This window comes from Canis lupus, chromosome 28 (genome assembly GCF_048164855.1).
Source record: "Canis lupus baileyi chromosome 28, mCanLup2.hap1, whole genome shotgun sequence".
NCBI lineage: Eukaryota > Metazoa > Chordata > Mammalia > Carnivora > Canidae > Canis > Canis lupus.
In genome coordinates this window covers 29,228,196-29,242,222 of record NC_132865.1, presented here as the reverse complement: position 1 = coordinate 29,242,222, position 14,027 = coordinate 29,228,196, and the positions used below count along the sequence as shown (strand labels likewise).

The following is a 14,027-nucleotide window of genomic DNA, read 5'->3' as shown; positions in this document are numbered from 1 at the left end:
TTGTTTTTTTTCTTTCTGTTAATTAGACCTAATATAACGTATTTATAGTTCTTTTATTACATCAGTATCTTGCATATGTCATTATGTACGTCTTCCTCTGGAAGAGATATATCTCCCAAGACACTCTCTTTCCTCTACTGACCCTCTTTTCCTGACTGTCACCCATAATTACCATGTGGCATATCATCTACAACAGCACTGTAGAACAGAACTTTCTATGATGTTGGACACATTCTATAACTGTGCTACCCAACAGTAGTCACCAGCCACATGTCTATTGAGCACTCAAAGTGTGACTACTATGACTGCCTGAGGAACTTAATTTTTAATTTAATTTAATTTAATTTAAATATCCAAATATGGCCAGTAGCTACTGTATTGGATAATATAGAGTAAATAACTTAGTTTTGTATATTTATGGATATAATTTTCTTCCTGGGTAGAAGGAGCAAATTTTTATTTAGACCACAGTACACTTTATTTATTCATTCATCCTTATTTTCCATATTTCTTAGTACTTTAGTGAGAGAGAGAGAGAGAGAGAGAGAGAGAACAAGCAGGGGGAGCAGCAGGCAGAGGGAGAGGGAGAAGTAGGCTCCCTATGGAGCAGAGAGCCCGATGCCGGGCTTGATCCCAGGACCCCAATATCACAACCTGAGCCCAAGATAGATATTTAACTGACTGAGCCATCCAGGCACCCCTCCTAGTACCTTTTTGAATTTATTTCTCTTCTTGTTGGTTTACCTTTTTAAGAATGCATTACAGAGTATTTTGTTGCGGAAGAAATTCTCAGATGTGGTATCCTTGAGAATGACTAATTTTAATCCTATAAATTTTAGGCTTAAGCTTTCTTCAATGCTTTGAAATATAATTTGTATATTTCTTATATACATTATTGCTATATTGTAGTACAATGTCAATTTGAATTATTTTTTTCTTTTTGTTGGTAGTGTTTTCCCTGAAACCCTTTAGAATTTTCTCTTTGTCCTTGGTATTGTTTAAATTTATTACAATATGACTTGTTTGGATTATTTTCTTATCTAAACTGTCATTCTGTGACCCACTTTAAGGTTTTTATCTTTCTTTTTATCTTTCTTTAATTTTGGAAAATTGCTGATTACTAATTAACATGTTTAAATATATTGTTGCTCCTCCACTACTTTTTCTTATTTTCAAACTATTTTTTATAGTGTAGACATGTATTTTCTCCTCCATAGCCCTTCTTTTCTATTTCTTCAACCGCCTCATGCTTTCTATTGTAATTGCATCACTTGACCATTTTCATCTGTGTTTCCTTTGCCATTCAACTTATCAAGGTAGCTCTTTATTTTGACTATTATATTTTCACACCTGTTATCTCCAGTTAGTTCTTCCTTTAAACTGTTTATTACCTCACTCTTATTATCGTCCCTTATATTTTGAGGGTACTTCTTATGTTCTTTTAAATTATTTTGTCTCTCCCCTATTATTCTGTTTCCTCCTAAGAAGATTTTCTTACTTATTCGTGCTTGCAGTTTACAGAGATGTTTTTTCATCAGGTACTATTTGATAGGCATTGGGATAATTGTTTTAATACACGTAACAAACCTATAAATAAATAATAAAAGTATTCCTATTCTACTCATTAGGAAATTCTGCATCAAAAAATCAGGTAGCTTGTTCACATTCATGCAACTCAATGAGTAATGGAACCAGGATTATAACCTACACATTCTGACTACTAACACCCTTATACTGTAGTAATAGATTCGAAGGGATAAGATAGATATATCCTTCTCAATGACCATATAAATATAATAAAAGGAATAAGAAAGAGTGGTTACTTAAGGCTTATACTTAATGATTGAGTTATTTGAAATATTTGGAACTTGAATTGTTATTTTTCATCAAGACTGGGTATGCAATTACCAAGTGATAAAGGAATCATGTTCATGAGGAGAGTTAATAATATTTGATTTCTAGCAATATGCCAAGTATTTCTAACAGTACTTTAAACATTTTACATAATACCCTCAGAAGTAAGTGATGTTATTATATCCACATTTTTTATTTAAAAAAAGCAAAAAAAAAAAAAAAAAAGCAAAAAAGAAAAAACAAAACTTGAGCCCTAGAGAGGTTAAAGAAGTTGTCCAAGTTTACATAGCAAATGCTAGGGCAAAAATTTGAATCTGGAGTGTCTAGCTCCTGAGTACATTCTCCTATTTTTGCTTTACTCATTGTATTATACAATTACACAGAGCTGAGAAGAGGCAATACATTTGCGGAGGCACCAAGGGAATGCAGGAATGAAAGAGAGGAGGCAGATTAAGAATAGTGGCAGTCCCGTTTTCTACTGGCTCTCTTAGCTTCTGGCCTCTCTAGTCTTCCATATGGTTTCCCCTTACTCCAGTAAAAATCTACTCTCAAAATGGGAGCAGAAACAGCCCTTTATATTGAAGTGTGGGGTCTGGTGACTTAGCTGTTTCTTCTGAGTCTAATGGTGAGAGACTACAAGAGAGGAAAAGCATACACTCCAGAGTGTTTCAGGCATATGGATAGTTGTGCTTGATAAGCAGGAAACTGAAAACCATAGATTACAATGGTAGTTTTAAAGAGATGAGTAAAGGAAATGTTGTGACAGCAATTCAGAGCAGCAAGAAGGTGATGAGGTGTTATAATAACAATTGATAACTTACAGGCAGTAACAACTAAATATCCTGAAAAGGTTTTCTGTTCTGATCTGAATTAAAATAATCAACTCTGATGTATTCATTATGATTGCTGATTTTAAGATTCGACCTTAAGCCAAAGAAGTTTAGGTGGAGCTAACAAAATGCTTTTGATAGTTGCTGAGTCAACTGACAAAGTTTATGTAAAATGGTTGTAGAGTCTCTTAATAATAACATAAAGGAGGGATCTTAGGCATATGATTATGGCACTTGAGATACAGCTAGTATTATCAAAATTCCTTGTATGGCATCAAGATCTTGACACGTGGCTAGCTTTTACTTGTTTTCAATAAAAACAGCTATAGTAAATTATTAAAACATATGTAAAAATTAATTAACAAGACTTGTATTACTTTCCTTATTTTTTTCTTTTTTAAAAAATGAAGTACAATTGACCTATATATAATATTTTGTTGGTTTCAGGTGTATATGATAGTGATTCAATGTTTTTATATATTACAAAGTGAACCCAATGATAAATCTAGTTACCATCTGTCACCACACAAAATTATTATATTACTGACTGTATTCCCCATGCTGTACACTAGGTCCCCATGAATTATTTATTTTATAACTGGAAGTTTGTACCTTTTAATTCCCTTCACCTACTTTTAATACATGCCTTTTTTTTCCATTGTGGTAAAATGTACCTAATATGAAATTTACCATTTTAGGCATTTTTAAATGTACACTTCAGTAGCGTTAAATACATTCATGTTATTGTTCAACCACTGTCAACCAAAACTTTTTCATCATTCCAAATTGAAACTCTAACCCTGTAAATAGTAACTCTCTATTCCTCTCTCTCCCTAACCCCTGTAACACCCCTTTCTATATTTTTGAATTTGATTTTTCTAGGTAATCTAGTTTATTCACTTAGCCTAATGTCTTTAAGGTCCATCCATGTTGTCCCATGTGTCAGAATTTTCTTCCTTTTTAAGACTGAATAATATTATATTGTATGTATATACTGCATTTTGTTTATCCATTAATCTGTTGATGAACATTTGCGTTGTTTCTTTCTTTTGGCTATTGTTAATAAACATTAGTGTGAAAGGCATACTTTTTATGCATATGATTTGCGTATCTAAAAAATCTATCTTTTGCCATTAATACAAATTGACAAGATGCGAGAAATCTAATGCTTTGTGTTAGTAAGGTGCCATTCCTGGTGAGATTTTTGAAGTATTTTGTGAGTATCAAGTATAGTTAAGAAGACTATGTAATTTATAATTCAAACCAGGATGACAACAGAAAATGGCATGATTAATATTACCCAGAGAAAATAGACATTAATCAGGACTGTCTCAAGCAAACCAGGCCATGTAGTACCTCTCATCTTTTGAGACGTAGTTGATTAGAATCTTTAGTTTCTACTACCAGTGATTGGTAAATGTGAAATGGAATTATTTTACTTAATGTCATTGGAAAGTGAGGTCAATTAGGAAGTATGTTAGTAATCTTAAACCATTAGGATTCTATTTAGTGAAATAAAATCAAATTCATCTATTTCCTTTGAGTAACCACTTGTAAATTCTTTGTTATTTGAGGAAGTGGTGATTATTAATAGAGTTGACATCAAACAGATATGTCTAGATGTCTGTTGTTTCCCATTGCTAGCACTTTTGTCACTAGTCAACCCAAATAGTGCATGAGAAAAGGATTATTGGACACAATATGAAAGAATCTTGTACTTTTTTTTTCATTCTCTGACATAGACATAGCCAACCGATGCACATGGTAAAGGTCTAAAAATTGTTTCTAAAAGTAATGAATAATGTCTGGCTCTCATGACTTCTTGCTTCATTCATCAGAAGCAGAAATTCAGACATCCCAGTGATCCATTGATCCTGATAGTCAATTTGGTTTCCCTTCTTTAAATGTCCAAAATATAGGGAAGGAATCCTGATTGTATCTGTATGATGAGACTTCCAAGTCAAATGGATAAAGGATAATCAAAGATATCTTTTTCTTTGGCAAATGATATAGATCAGTGGGTGAAGGGGCACCTGGGTGGTTCAGTGGTTGAGCAGCTGCCTTCGGCTCAAGATGTGATCCCTGGGGTCCTGGGATCAAGTTCTGCATCGGGCTCCCTGCTGAGAGTCTGATTTTCCCTCTGCCTATGTCTCTGCCTCTCTCTGTGTGTCTATCATGAATAAATAAATAAAATATTTTTAAAAATAAAAATAAATAAATGGGTGGAATATTGTTTGAAGTAGAAGGTCTTTATTTGAGTACTCTGGGTTAATACTGTTTGTTTGTGGGATGGAACATTTTCCTTCCTAATGAAAGGAAATAATCTTGATAAGTTAATATAAGGGGAAAAGCCAACATAGTTTTCTCTAAATTTTGAATTTCAGAATCTAATTAAGACATGAAGCTTTATAAATTTTATTTCATATAGAAACCATTATTGGGTATAGAAAAGAGAAAGTTGTGAATTTCTTTTTTGAATCTATTAATAAGTGGATAAGTTTATAATTAATAAATTGCTTATTATAGATGATAGTTATTATGTGTAAGATAATACAACTGTCTTTACTGTGTGATATGTCACATTTACATCTAGGATGAATTGTTTTAATAATACTTTTTTCACAAAGATAAGGGACACCCTACAGTTAAGTTTTGCTAAGTCTCTCATATTATAAGATGATATCAAATAACATTATTTTTAGCAAACTAGTTTAAGTCACTTTCCAAGGGTTAGTCAAGGAAATATCTATTTTATATTGGGATGTACACAATATCATTAACCTTCTTAGAGGTTTTTATTTTAGAAGTATTTCAAATTATTGTTTGACCTAATCTCCAAATTATCTCTTTATGAAAATTAATTGAGATATTTAATAGTGCAAAACATAATTGCATCTGAATATAAATGAATGCACATGTTTCCAATGAGTATCAGTTATCACAAATAGCAACAAGGATCTTAGAGCTATGTTAGAAAAATATATAGCTCAAATTTAACTCTGCAGTCTCACATGCTCTCAAGAGAACACATCTATTCCAAATCAGTGTCACAAACTACTAAAAACCAGGGGAGTAAGAGTGAGGATTGTGCAGAGTGGTAAACAGAGGGGCCAGGACACAGGCAATGAACAGAAATACAGCTCTCAAGGAAAGCAAAATCAGATTAGAGCTAAGTACAAGGAAAAGCTTATGGGTTTCAAAAAAACGACTTTTCTGCCAGTGCCATACGAGTCTTACAAAGAGAAGTGCGACAAGTACACTGACTTAAAAAGGACAGAGGCTACACTTTCAGATCATTTCAACTACAAATGGTAACCCTTTCCTTTGTGGTTCAGCAGTGAAATTAGCGTAGTCCAGAAGCTCTATGTTGGATTTGCAAATACAGTTTATTTGACAGAAATTCCACATTATAAACATAAGGCACCTCCCATCCTCCCCTTCCACTTCCTTCCCTTTTCCCCTCCCCATCCCCGTCTGGCTGGGTGCAGACCACTACACAGAGAGTGAGCAGTGATGTGGCCCTGCTGCTTTGGAGGAAGATTCAAGAAGAAGGAAGAGGAAGAGGACAACATGAAGGAAATAGAGAACTGGGCTGGAGCCATCGAACTGGTCCCATGTGGGCCGGGGCTGGCCAGACTCTGGAAGCCTGTGCAACGGGTAGGTGTGTGCATGTGCCGGGAAGGCCAGACAGGGTATAGGCATGTGGGTTTGATGGTAAGGTTAGAAAGGGAACATTTGGAAGAGGGACTGGTTCGGGTCCACTTATTTGCAGCAAATTCCTGTCCAGTTCCTCCTATTGTAGTTCTCATTCTGCCAGGAGCTCATCCTGGTCAAACTCTTCTCCAAATCCTACAGGGTTTGAAATACTGTTGAAATCTCCTCTGCTTCGTGCCTGTTGGTCAGCCATGGCCTGCATTAACTCTTCATCTTGATCAGTGTCCATGTTGTCCTGGGCAACCTTCGTGGCCTTGGAGGAATAGCCCATATTCTAGAGCACCTCGGTGTCAGTATTGGCATTCTCCAGGGCCTCTCACTGAAATTCCATGGTTGCCCTCCATCTGCACCAGCTGCTGCTCCTACCTCTTATTGCACGTCAGTGCCCTAGGGGCTGCACACTTGTTCTTAGTGCTGTGTTTCTTGGCAGCGGTGATCAACTCCTCCTGGGTCTTTATCTCCAGGAGTTCCTGCTTCTTACTTAGCCCAAATAAATTCGTAAGTCCTGTGAATTCATAAGGCTTTATTGATAAAATAAAAATACATATGTAAATGCTTTCCTCACTTGTTCATACACTCAAAGCATTTTAGGAAATTACGTAGTGAACTCACCCTGTGTGTCTCTGTCTCTCTATCTCTGCCTCTCTCTTTCTCTTTCTCCATATACATATGCATATATGGAGCACTTACTTATTTATATATAAAATATATTATATATAATGTAATATGTAAATATGTAAGTTTCTCGATATCTGAATCAAACTTAATGCTAAAAAAAACTCATTTCTGTAACACAGATAGGATGACAATTTGACCATTGAGAAAGATGACTGAAGAAAACAGAACAGTTTTTAAAACTTAACTTGTAAATAAGTGACTGAGTTGTGCCGCGATCCAGCATCCATTCCTGCATACACTAAAATGAGATTATTTTTCTCAAAACTGGTGACAGTCTTTGAAGTTCAATTTAATAAATATAAAATTATCCAAGACTAACCAGCTCTAAAAATTTGAAGTGTAAAAACAAACAAAACCAAATTGTCATCTAAAATAAAATTCCATTAAACTGTCATTAAACTGTCTTTGCCTAAGTTACCCGATACTGTTTTGGAAAATCAAAGCTAGTGGGGATCATGTATCCACCCACTGCAGCCTATGTGCTAGAATTTTTTAAAGTTTACCTATGATGATTTCCATTTTGGAGATGAGAAGCTGGATCAGAGAGGTTCAATAAGTTATTCAAGGTCAGGGTCTCCTAAGTGGGGAGACATTGTTGGTTTGACCTCAGCACTCATAGTGTTTGCTCTACCTCATACTGTCTATGTAGAAAATGGGAAAAGTTCTTTTAAAAAAACCAAACGTTTAAAAAAAGTTTGTTCCAAAGTTTTAAGGCAGAATGGTATGCTGGAAAAAAAAAACAACAAAACACATTATCACGGGAATCAGAAGCACTTGTCTAACTTGAGTATTGCTGGATATTAGTAGAATCAATGACTTTACCTCACTGAATATTAGGACTTAGGAATGATAGTGTTTGTCCAGCCTCCTTAGGTTAATCTCACATAAGGAAGCATCAGATAAGAAAATATCCAATTATAGCATTTTCAAAATTATGGAGACTTCCAAAGGGAAGGAGCTAGTGGATCTTACTGCAAATAGAATTTACTACAACAGTTTTAAAAATTAATGTTTGTCAGTTATCTTCTTTACTATGACCTATTTCATTATAGAACAAAATATCTAGTAGTCACATCTGAGTTCTCAATGGCATTGGATCACGACCATCAATATATAGCGTTTAGGCTTCATGAAAAATCTTACTAATTTTTTTACTTTATGAAAGATACACAATTCTTCATCTGAAATGCTTAGGGTGAAATGTGTTTCAGAATTCAGAACTTTTTAGGTTTTGGAAATATGACACATGGACTATAAATTTTGTAAAAACCCAGTGAAGTCTGAGACAGAACTCCGTAATCAAACACATTAGTATTTCTGCAGAGTAATATGTCAGGATTCTCACAAGATGGATAAAGGCTGTAAATAGTTTCTTGCTAGGTCAGTTCAGGTTGTGCTGCCAAATGAAGGAGTGCTAAAATCATGAGAAACTTCATTTTCAATATTTCAGATATGTGGATAATGGATTAAAAGCCTATAATAATGTTTACTTTCAGATTTATAAAAACAATACCAGTATATTTTAGAAGTGTTAGAAAATGAAAAAAAAAAAATGCAGAGGAGACCTGGCTGGCTCAGTAGGTAGAGCATGTGGCTCTTGATCTTAGGGTTGTGAATTTGAGCCCCATGTTAGGGGTAGAAATTATCTAAATTTAAAAAATATATAATTTAAAAAGAAAAATGCAGAAAATAATAAAGAAAAAGCCACTTAGAGTTGAGAGAAAGTCTGATGTCTATCCTTTTATACAATTGAGATTGTACAATACATATCATCCTATACTTCATTCTTTTAATATCATGAATATTCTTAAGGGTATTTTTAAAACAAACAGAAAAACCAAAGAAAAAGGACAGCAGAGCTAAGGGAGGCAGCTCTATGAGTCAATGAAAGAAGAGGTAGAAGGCGATTGTTATAACTCAGAGTTTTTTGTGAAGAGCCACTGAACTAGAGTCTAGATCGATTTTTAATGTTATAAGGGATATGATACAGTATGGATTTTTGTTAAGCACACAGAAAACCTTCAAACTCCATTTAACGCATCTTTCCAGCTTGCTTTCTTTCTTTGGTTCTGTTTCCAAGGAGAACATAGTCCCTAGTTTGAGCATACATTGTCTTATCAATGTCTGTTGAAGAAGCAAATGTTGTCTTAGGATTTTCAAGCTATGTGGTGTTTTTTCTTTGGTAGGGTTTATATTTGCTAACTCAAATGTTTACCATGAGAAAATGTCCACAATGTGATCTTTGGAAGGAACTCTGAATATTTATTTAAAGCACAACAGAAATCTCCAATGCTTTTCTTATCTGGGGTCAGACAGTTTCATTTATGTGAAAAACAACTGGTCTTTAGAAAACATGTTAAAAAGTTACGGAATCTACTATTCTGCATACTTTTCCAGGATTACACAACATTGAGTTTACAAATACTTTCTTGAGATTCTAAGTGAATGAAACAAGCCTAAGTTTAGAAGCCAGGCATACTCTATCTATAGTCTATTAAATGCGTCTGACTGCTGGAAATACCTGCTGTATTTCTCTCTATATCTGTATTTGACTGGAAGCATTAACAAATGGGGAAGGCATAAAATATTTAGAACCCATGAAGCACTCAGGACTGTCAAAATGATCTATTTCACATACATGACTGTATGCAGGGCTTTTAGGTAAGATTTGTCCATTTATGTCAAATATAGCCACAGTTGCTGTTTTCTTTGATTTCATTGAGTTCTATCGTAAAGCTAACAATAAACTTTGAAATGCCCTTAAGTTCTTTTTTCCCCTTTCTTTTCCAGCCTTTGGGTCATGTGTACATGATTGAGAGAGCTAGAACTAAGTCTTCAGAATGAGTGAGTTTTAAGTACTAAGACACTGAGTGGTAGTTTATAGTTTAGAAAGAGAACATTTCCCAAACGTCCCCTACCTACTCCCTTTACTTCTTGATGAGTTTATGCCTTATTGAATTGTCAGAAAAACTTGTCTTTATTGAAATTTAATAAGCCATATTAAAACATTACATGACACACCACAAGGAAAGCCACCACATGTGGTCCTTCCTTACTGGGTTTGTGATCTGTCAGTAGTGGATATAAATGGCTTTGACTGAAGTGAATCTTAGTGAGAAGATAAATTTTTATCCACAGTATCTCAAACCAGAGCCTCAGGGAAAAGCAAAATGATACATTTTTAATTTCATTTTTTAAAAATTAAATTTATTTTTTCATGAGAAACACAGGGAAACAGGCAGAGACATAGGCAGAGGGAGAAGCAGGCTTCCTGCAGGGAGCCCGATGTAGAACTTGATCCCAGGACCCCGGGATCACAACACAAGCCAAAGGCAGATGCTCAACCACTGAGCCACCCAGGTGCCCTGATATATTTTTAATTTCAAAACTCTTTGTATTGAAGTTAGTAGTGAGTTTTCATTCCTGTTTATTTTTCCCTGTACCTTGGAGTGGGGCAGTATTTATGTTGTGCCTTTGGCGACTGATGTGCTATTCCATCTTTATTTCAGTCATTTCTTGCCCTCCACCTTGCCATCTCTTGTTACTTCATGCAGAATGTTGTAATCTTCCAAATCAAAAACTGAGGCTAAAAACTTACTTTAATGTATCAATTTGTACTTTAAAAATTCTACTAAATCACTGTCTTCAGAAATCAGATAACCAAGTTTTAGTTTTAGTATCTAATTTATTATTAGATAATAAGTTTTAGCGTTACTAATGATAGCATTGCAATCTTTAGTCTGAACAAAGATTGTTTTTGCTGCTCTTATGGTGAGGGAACTAATGAAAGTTCTAGCTTGCCTTCACTGTTAGCTAGAACCTTATTTAAGGACTTATGTAAGAACACAAGAAAGAAAAATCATCTGAATGATGTTTGAGGGGAATGATGTTTGAATTAAACTGAATCCTAATCTTCAACATCCAAAGCAAATAAGTGGCTACTTATTTTTAGTATGGTCTTAACATCTACATTGTCTTAGAAGTATTCAGTAATGTGAACCAGGGATGATACTTGGTGTCAGAGCACAGGTAAGGTGGGAGAGTAGGACAAGTACAAAAAGTATTGCTTTCTCAGACCCAGAAGAATTACAAGAACAAGTGCTGGGATCCTGCCCCAGTTATATCTTAAACATCTTCAATATTATACAACAGGCCAATAGTTGCCTTAGGTCTGCTTCCCCAAAGCAAATGACACTTAATCAACACAGTGATAATAATTATAATACACCCATGGATGTGTGTGTGGGGGTGCGGGGAGGGGGTCTTACTATGCCCATTAAGCACTTTAAATGGCTTGCATTAAACATTTTAAATAATGACTCATTTCACCTTTAAAACAACCCAACAAGGGGATGATGTTATTACCACACCTTACCAAAGAAGAACTGAGGCTCAGAAAGGTTGAGTTAGCTTGTCTAGGTCACACAGCAAGTGAACTCTAGAGCCAAGAGGTGGAACCCAGGCAGTGTGGCTCTAGAGTCTTGACTACTAATCTCTACCATGTTCTCTTTTCATATATCTACAACATAGCTCGGGATCAGAAATTAGAACTTTGAATCCCTGCAGAAGAAATTTTGATCCAATTATTAAATAACTTAAGCTACTTGGAAGAATCATATTATTTCATTGTCGCTACAACCTTGTATAATAATAAGGTAGAGATAACTAATTTAGTTTATTTAAATTAATTTAGATTACATTTGTCTGGAAATGAGGCAGCTGTCATCCATGGCTCTATTACAGTAATTTTAAAGCAGCGTATACCCATCATAAAGTACAATTAACTAAAATCAAGTGCTCACCATTGGATCTACTCACCCACTCTTCTTCCTTGAAAACAGTTCCAGATGCTGAAAAGTCTGTTTGGGTTAAAAAAAATCCAACGACTATTCTAACATGGATATCAAAGAGAGCAATGTGTTAAACCTCAGAGAATTCCCCAAATCAATTTGTAACTATTTAGATGGTTATCCAAAGCATGCATAATATATGATTATAGATTTATAGATTATCTAGATAGATAGACAATTTATGTAGAAATTAGGCTCCAATCCTCAGAAGTACATGTTTTTTTATGAGACTTTTTGGAAGACAAGCAAACCAGAATTTGCAATACATTTTCTAAATGACACATACGGGGCAGCCCTGGTGGCGCAGCAGTTTAGCGCCACCTGAGGCCCGGGGTGAGATCCTGGAGACCCGGGATCGAGTCCCACATCGGGCTCCTTGCATGGAGCCTGCTTCTCCCTTTGCCTGTGTCTCTGTCTCTGTCTCTCTCTCTGTGTCTCTCATGAATAAATAAATAAAATCTTTAAAAAAATAACACATACATTGCTACTACCTAAAGGAAATAAATATTTCTAAACAGTATTTGAAAAGTACATTGGGTACTGTGTATTTTCCTCACCAATCTCATCCTGAGCGCATTATTTATAAACACAATCACATTCTCATCTGCATTTCAAGATCCAGAATAACATTAGCAATTCCCTTTTTCTCCAAAGTGGTAGGTATTAGATATTTCAACTGACCTTTGGCCAGTTAGGTTACTACTCATATCTGATAATTTACAAAGAAAGGTAAAAACACTTAAGGGTAGGCAAAAAGTAAAGTAGAAGTTATTGAGTTTGCAAAACAAGAGTTCAAATAAATGTCATAGTGATGCAGGATAAAATCCCAACATCTATGACATCTGCTATTTTTCTGCATTGATTATTACTCTCAGAATATTCTGAGCAGCAGTTAACTTAGCTAGCTGTACAACTCATCCAGAACATGCAAAGGGGTAATAAACACCATGTGAGTAATCTGTTTCTAGACTCATGCTGTTTCATAGATATTTGATTGAAAAGATCTATGCTAAAATCTGCCATAAAAACATTTTATAGAATTATAAGAACTGATTGTTTCAAAAGTGGAAACAGATTACTTAACATCATTTGTAGTCAAGTTTCTTGAAACTTTTAAAATTTTGTTATTTCTTTAATCTTTTAGTTAGTCTTTTAATTACCGAAGCATTTCTTTTCTATACATTATGGAGATGGTGATAGGAAATTAATCTAAGCTTAATTAAGCAGTATTAAGATTCATAGGACGTTAAAGCCAGAAACAACCTACAAAGCTTCAGAATTGACATCTTGACATGCTAGACAAAATATTCAAGGCCAAAAAAAAACAAAAAAAAACAAAATTGAAGTGCATGAAGATTATGCAGTTGCTTTAGTAGAACACTACCTGTTAATCAGCAAACTACTTTTTGCTTACCTATTTATTTTGTAGGATACCTTGATTAACAGTTGACAACATCTGAAGACCACAACATGATCTGCTCATTACAGTAATGCAACTCATTCACCATACTCAAGATAATACAGCGCAAACTACTCATAAGGGGAGGTATATGTCCAGGCAGGATGGCATTTGGAGGAAATTATGGGTGATGTCTGTAGGGAATATGATTACACATTCAGTAATCTTTATATTGATATAAAATTGCTAGCTCGTTAGCAGAAAATAGTTTAATTTACGGATTTCCTTTTTGCTGTTCTTCATTATTTTTAACATATGGAGAATCTTAAGAAATGGAAGGGGATCAAACCCTTTTCTACCTATGTGAGGACCCTGCTCTTGATATGCACATTGGTCATCTGAACAGAGCACTAACTAATTGAACCAGGTGGCTTCCTTTGGAAGTTTTCCTTAAGATAGTTTATACTTTTACCTGGAGAAGCATGGTATAATTATAGAAGTCAGCAGTTGCTGTGAACTATATGCCAAAATGTTGATTTACCTCAGCCTTAATATGACTGTTTTCTATTCTGATATGTGATTTCTGAGTTATTTCAATCTTAGCCAAATTAAAAGAATCGTAAATTGGATCAAGGTGATAAATCATCCTAATGTACCTTGCCTTCATTAAAACAATTCTTGGAGTTTTATTTTTTTTTTTTC

General features: G+C 34.8%; 1 protein-coding gene and 1 pseudogene across 3 annotated transcripts in view; one reads left to right on the top strand and one right to left on the bottom strand.

Annotated features, from left to right (window-relative positions):
* The window catches only part of NKAIN3 (sodium/potassium transporting ATPase interacting 3), a 619,999-nt gene that overhangs the window by 188,731 nt on the left and 417,241 nt on the right, over positions 1-14,027 (top strand). The gene's annotated exons all lie outside the window — the stretch shown is intronic.
* The window catches only part of LOC140619895 (putative charged multivesicular body protein 4B-like protein CHMP4BP1), an 89,362-nt pseudogene continuing 81,560 nt past the window's right edge, over positions 6,226-14,027 (bottom strand).